Source organism: Limulus polyphemus, unplaced genomic scaffold, assembly GCF_000517525.1.
Source record: "Limulus polyphemus unplaced genomic scaffold, Limulus_polyphemus-2.1.2 Scaffold4645, whole genome shotgun sequence".
NCBI lineage: Eukaryota > Metazoa > Arthropoda > Merostomata > Xiphosura > Limulidae > Limulus > Limulus polyphemus.
The window spans coordinates 75,929-82,739 of record NW_013670255.1 but is presented as its reverse complement, the minus strand read 5'-3'; the positions used below and the strand labels follow the sequence as shown (position 1 = coordinate 82,739).

The following is a 6,811-nucleotide window of genomic DNA, read 5'->3' as shown; positions in this document are numbered from 1 at the left end:
TCGAATACATCGATGTCCTAACCAGTCAGCTCGAATACATCGATGTCCTAACCATTCAGCCCGAATACATCGATGTCCTAACCAGTCAGCCCGAATACATCGATGTCCTAACCAGTCAGCCCGAATACATCGATGTCCTAACCAGTCAGCTCGAATACATCGATGTCCTAACCAGTCAGCCCGAACAACATCTATTTCCACCTCTCTGTGCTTTCTGATACGCAGTGAAGAACAAATAGAGTGTATTTGGAGCAATAAGTCCGAGATAAAGTGCACAAAAGCTATTAACTGAAATGCAGTATAAGTGAGCTTAATAAAAAGCCAATGAAAGACGCACACCAAGTCACTTGAAGTTTCAATGGCGCATAAAACCAAAAAAAAAAAAAAAAAACAGAGAAAGGTTCTTCTTTAGCCATTCATGCGAACTTCAAAACAACTCGGCTTTTCACCGTCTTCTTTTCTTTTTCTTCTTAAATAAAAGAGGACAAGCCTACTTACACATTTTTCTTCTTCCGTTACACGAAAATCATTTCTTTTGTTCAAAGAACTCCAGTGTTGGGCCTTTTATTTGGGTGTATTGACAGTTTCGTTTCTCTCGATGACATGTGCTTTCAGAAAATAAACAAAAAATAGCCTAACTTGAATCTTGTTAAGCGATCGGTTAATGCTTTTCCTGGTTTTATTTACACATACAAAATGGTTGTCATTATGTTGACTGATGATGGTTCCCCCTTTGTCATTTTTGTTTTTCCAACCAGTGTTTTATTTTGTAGGTCTTTATTCCAGTAACGTGTTTTGTCAAATTTTAACTTGCCATGTGAATCATTCAGGCTATAATATATTATTCACTTTTTTTTTTTACATAATGGATTTTTAGCTAAAAGTTTCGTTAACTGATTAGGAAAGTAATAATAATTCACGCTCATTCATCACATCACAGCTTTGATGCCCCCTAGTGGCACAGCGGTATATCTGCGAAATTACAACGCTAGAAACGTGGTGGACAGAGAACAGGTAGCCCATTGTGTAGCTTTGTGCTTAACTTCTAACAAACAAACAAACACAGCTATGATGAACAGTACTTAGTATCTATACTCTTTCACTGATATCTCACTTTCTTTTTGGAATAATGTGCTGTTATCGACCAGAAAGCCCAAGGTTCGAGCAGCAATATGTCACTGCACATTTTCCGCACTTTCGGGTATGGGAGCGTCACAGGCGTAACAGTCAATCCTGCTATTTGATTAAAACTAGTTGCATAAGCGGCACGTGCTGCTGACTGATTATCCTCCATTGGGTCAACAGTTTTAAATGAAGAATGGCTATGCCTGAAGCCTAATAGTTTCTGAGCTTAATCTGGTCGTTTAGCCCATATATCGCAGAAAAAGTCATTTAGATTGAAAATACTGTTACTGATAATCTACGTGTATTAAGATTTTCACGATAATTTATACGATGTTGTTCTCAACACTTGTCTATGAACAATAACTAACTGTCTACTATTTCTACTTGCCGGGCTACTGATCCGAGTTTCTGTGGTTCGTGCTCCTTGTCGCAAAATATATATATATATATACTCCGCACTTAGGGGCCGTGGGTTCGTTGCAACAGTGATGATCAAATTACACTATTCGATTAGATTAGCCCAAGAGTTGGCGGTGGGTGTTGTACACTAGTTGCCTTACATTTAGTCTGTGAGCTCTAAATAAGGGGCAGCTACGCAGCTGGTTCTCTCGAGTAACATTGTACGAAATTAAAGATAACAAAAGCAACAACAACAAAAAATACCTTTTTTCTCTAAAATTATTATATTTCAATGCTGGAAAATACTTTCATTATTTTCGTGCCCAACCGGTGATATCTATTCATCCGTCTCTTCACACGAATCCTTATATCACAATTTGTGTAGATTCGTTAATTTCTTATTGGATATATACATCTGCCATAACCATATCGATAAGATACACACTCGTAGTTTAATGACGTCTTATTCGATAAAATAATTACGTAGTTCAGTTATTTAATGTCTCACCAGGGACATTGATCTGTTGATCTTAGCTGCTGTTTGCTTTAAAGTAACGCTATATTAGGCTATTTGCTGTGCCCACCATGAAGAATCGAACCCCGGATTTTATTGATAAGTCCATAAATTTATCGTTGTCCCACCAGGGACAGTGATCTATTGATCTTAGCTGCTGTTTGGTTTAGAGCAATGCTATATTAGGCTATTTGCTGTGTCCACCTCGAACTCCGGATTTTATTGATAAGTCCATAAATTTATCGTTGTCCCACCAGGGACAGTGATCTATTGATCTTAGCTGCTGTTTGCTTTAGAGCAACGCTATATTAGGCTATTTGCTGTGTCCACCACGAAGACTCGAACTCCGGATTTTATCGGTAAGTCCATAAATTTATCGCTGTCCCACCAAGGACATTGATCTTAAAATGACATATAATTTGAATTCAAACACGTAATATATACCAAATATTAGGTGCGTCAGTTATTGGTACTGACTGGTAATTAACGGTTCGCACCTAGTCAGTTTTGGAACACGAACGACACACATCAGAACATACGGTTTATAACTGGTAACTGTTAGTGTATATATACGGTACAAGTTGATATACTAAGTGTTAACTGTTGAAAAATGCTGCGGACGTACAACGCTAGAAACCGGTTTTCGATACCCGTGGTGGGCAGAGCACAGATAGACCATTGTGTAGTTTTGTACTTGACTTCAAACAAAACAAAAGCATACCTTAAAATATATTCACTATAGCTGTTTACTATAAGGACGGGTTTGGTAATGAATTGATGTTATTGATTTGTTAACGTTGGTATACATGTGTTAATTGTTGGTATATGATTAGTAACTATTGGTATGCGAGTGTGGTAGTTGTTGCTATGTACATACGTATGTTAACAGCTGTTATATGACTAATATTTAATATCTTCCATATTAGGTTATTCATAAAGGCTACTTCAGAAAACCCATTAAAAAGACATAATAATACTGTAGTTGCATAGCGATTTGTATATTAATTAAAAACTATCAAAATTATAAAGTTGGAATAATTCATTAGCATTTGTTAATCATACTTCAATGCATTTTTCATCATGAAACTAGATTACAGTGTAAGTATATTTTACCCATTCCTTGAAAATACAACGTTAATTTAGAAAACATATAAATCATATCGTCCACATTCTCCCAATATTGAAATTATCCAAACTTTTTAATACATTATTTGTTATATTCCATAAGTTGCAAAGGTTATGTAAAATATACGTATGTATGTTAATACTATTTTCTTTTTGCTAAGAACTCACACAGTTTCCATCAGGATGTTAACTAATAAAGGATTGAGTACTTTGATTACACGATTTTTTAAGCCTCACCACATTTTCACAGTCCATCTGACGACAGTGTATTTTTTCAGTAGCCCTGCATCCATTAATTTTCGGTAACATCACACTACCGTCGTAAGGTTTCATGTTCAAATTACACCACTCTTCTTTGCATGATTTTCATAATCCATCTAATGCACGAAGGTGACGGTTTCTCAGTGGCCGTTTCAATAGTTCAATCGCACAGAAATCCATGAGCGTTGCATCCGGAAAATTGACTGGTATGTCTTTATATCGAAATTATGAATGGCCGTTTGTATTTTCAACTACTGTTTGTTTGGTTTGAATTTCGCGCAAAGCTACAAGAGGGCTATCTGCGCTAGCCGTCCATAATGTAGCAGTGTAAGACTAGAGGGAAGGCAGCTAGTCATCACCACACACTACCAACTCTTGGGCTACTCTTTTACCAAAGAATAGTGGGACTGACCGTCACTTATAACGCCCCCATGGCTGAAAGGACGAACATATGTGGTGGAACGGGGATTCGAACTCGCGAGCCGCAGATTGGGAGTCAAGCTTCCTAACCACCTGGCTGTGCCGGGCCTCCCAACTACTGAGATACGTGACGGTTGAATGGATATGTTATGGAAGTAAGTTGTGTACTCGTGACTTGTGATATGTTATGGAAGTAAGTTGTGCACTCGTGACTTGTGATATGTTATGGAAGTAAGTTGTGTACTCGTGACTTGTGATATGTTATGGAAGTAAGTTGTGTACTCGTGACTTGTGATATGTTATGGAAGTAAGTTGTGTACTCGTGACTTGTGATATGTTATGGAAGTAAGTTGTGTACTCGTGACTTGTGTCACTTTTGTAGATGTTGATGCTTCTTGATTATGTAGTATCTGTTGTCTGGGGCACATAGACGACTTTTGGCCTTGACTTTTGTATTCGTGGATTTTCACTTGTTACAAAAAAAACTCACTTTACTTACAACAGCTAATAAAAGATTGTTGCAGATCTCTCTCTGGACAATCCTGGAGTCTTAAGTTGATTCATATTCCTTTGTTTTCCAGTGTCATTAATTGAAAGAATATTCTCATCATGGAATTTCTAAACCCCCTTTCTGATCACATCTTTATGATCTAAATGTATGAATATTTTACGTCAGAAAGATTTACTGAATACCCTTCCCCAAAGCATCATACTACCCACTAAACACTAAACAATGTCAAAATGTAGTTCTGATACATTCTGTTTCACCGTGACTTGCTGACATGCATGTTCAAAATAGTTTTAATGTAACGTACTCAACCCTCTGTAAAGAGATAGACAAGTGAAACAGGTTATATGTATGTGTTGTGTATAGACTACACAACCAATCCGAAAGGAGAAGGAAAAAAACAGCTTTTGGAAGTTAAACTATTGCAATAACTCTAGATTTTGGCCTAAAACGTTACTATTTTATGTAAAAAGTAATTCATATCAAACTTTACACAAAATAGTATGCTGTACAACGACGATAGCAATTTAACAATTGTACTAAATACGTTTTTTAATGTAAGATGAACTATTCTTGAAATTAAAAATTCATACTCAGTTCCGTTATAAGATAAATATTTCACCTATATATATATAATTAACAACACAACTAAATGACAAAAATGTGTCATTTACTGTACAGGTCAAAATAAAAATGCACAAAACGTAGAAATATGTCTATAAGAAGTAAAGTTTTTAAAGTATTAATTATTAATTAATTTATTAATTATTTATATATTTAGTTCTACATTGTCGAATGTTTTAATGAGAACAATATTTACTCCTGTGACCAGTTATATGAAGATCACATGGAGAATATGAAAAGAATACTTCGCTGTTGTAACCAAATCAAGTTATTTTGTTATATTGTTCATTAGTATATAATATCATTCGAAGACAGGAGTTACTTGAAAACCGAGCTTGAGATAAAAAAGAGGCACTTGAAATAATTATTGTTGATCCTGAAGAGGAAGGTAACGGAAGCTCAATGTTTTTTTTTATGTGATCTGTTGTTTTGAAATGCATAGAAATACCGATTTAAACTCAATTTCTTTAGCTCTATATAATTAGAGTTTCTGTCTTAACGTTTAATATTTAAACTAAGAATATATTATTTAATGTCAGCTTTTTAAATCAACAACAGAATTTAATATGAGGTTCATAATAAGGTTTAAAAATTTTAGTGGTGAAGGAAGATGGGGAGGAGAGGCGGTTTGTACTCTTAGGTAGCTCAGTTGGTAAAGCAATTGCCATATTAGCCAAAGGTTCCTAGTCCTGTTCTGGACTTTTCAGGTAAAAAGACTGTTTTTTAGAGAGCATACTTTCATTGTTTCTGACAAAGGTGTTTAAATATTTTGCTTATTATTATTATAAAGATTGATATATGTATACCTGTTTGTTTTAGATCAAAGCCACTCTGAGCTGTCTGCTGTGTTCGCCGCAGGGAATCGAACCCCGAATTTTAGTGTTGAAAATTCGTAAACTTACTGTTGTCCCACTAAAGAAATATATATATATTGAGTTGATGAAAACAAACTTATATTTCCGCAATTGTAAAATCATGTTCGGACTCATTCCTAAAGAATCTTTCAAGGTTCTTTCTCCTGGTAATCAATGTTCGTTATTAAAAGTACTACATGGGCACTATTAAGCTGCTATAACGAGTGATATTTAATAACTTCGAAGCAGTGCGTAGTTGTGGATGGTAAGTGCTAAAAGAATTTTATTACAAATATTTGTCTGTCTACACAAAGACGTATGACTTCATTGCGTGCACTTAAGTGTCATTACCGTTGCTGGTGACACGGTTTTAATTACGTAGTTATTGCATGCATATGAGCTTATAATATTTAGTTTAAATAATGTACAGGGTGGGCCATAAGAAAAGGGTGTTTCAGCTCACGTATTTTGCAGTGTGGTGAGTAATATAAAAAAGAGCTTATTCACGCAAACGCGCAGATATTAACGCATCGAAAATTGGCATTCAAGAGAAATTTGCGTTTCTCGATTCAAGATTGTGTAAGAAATCTGACGCTCTGTTTTCCAAAGCTATAAAATCTGTGTAAATCAGGAAGGCAAACATTCGAACACTTGCTCTTTTACCAGACTAACGGGATTTACTGTCACTTCATCTCAAAGTGCGGAGTTTGTTTTTAGTGGCACAACCTTGGACCGTTCTATCCGCAGTCAAAGGTTTTATTACATGTCGTTTCTGTATATATTATTGCTATACTATTAGTTTTTAAATTATTTCATGAAAAAATGAACCAGTAATATTCAATGTGAAATAACTTTTAAAATAGGTGTTTTATATTTATTATGTTTGTTTGTTTTGAATTTCGCGCAAAGCTACACGAGGGCTACCTGCGCTAGCCGTCCCTAATTTAGCAGTGTAAGACTAGAGGGAAGGCAGATAGTCGT

At 35.5% G+C, this 6,811-nt stretch overlaps 1 long non-coding RNA gene across 1 annotated transcript in view; it reads right to left on the bottom strand.

Annotated features, from left to right (window-relative positions):
* Positions 1-3,788: 3,788 nt before the first annotated feature.
* Positions 3,789-6,811, bottom strand: part of LOC111088884 — a 26,349-nt gene continuing 23,326 nt past the window's right edge. Inside the window, exon 3 of the long non-coding RNA XR_002613266.1 lies at positions 3,789-3,798. This is a non-coding gene — a long non-coding RNA (uncharacterized LOC111088884). The remainder of the gene's footprint in view (positions 3,799-6,811) is intronic.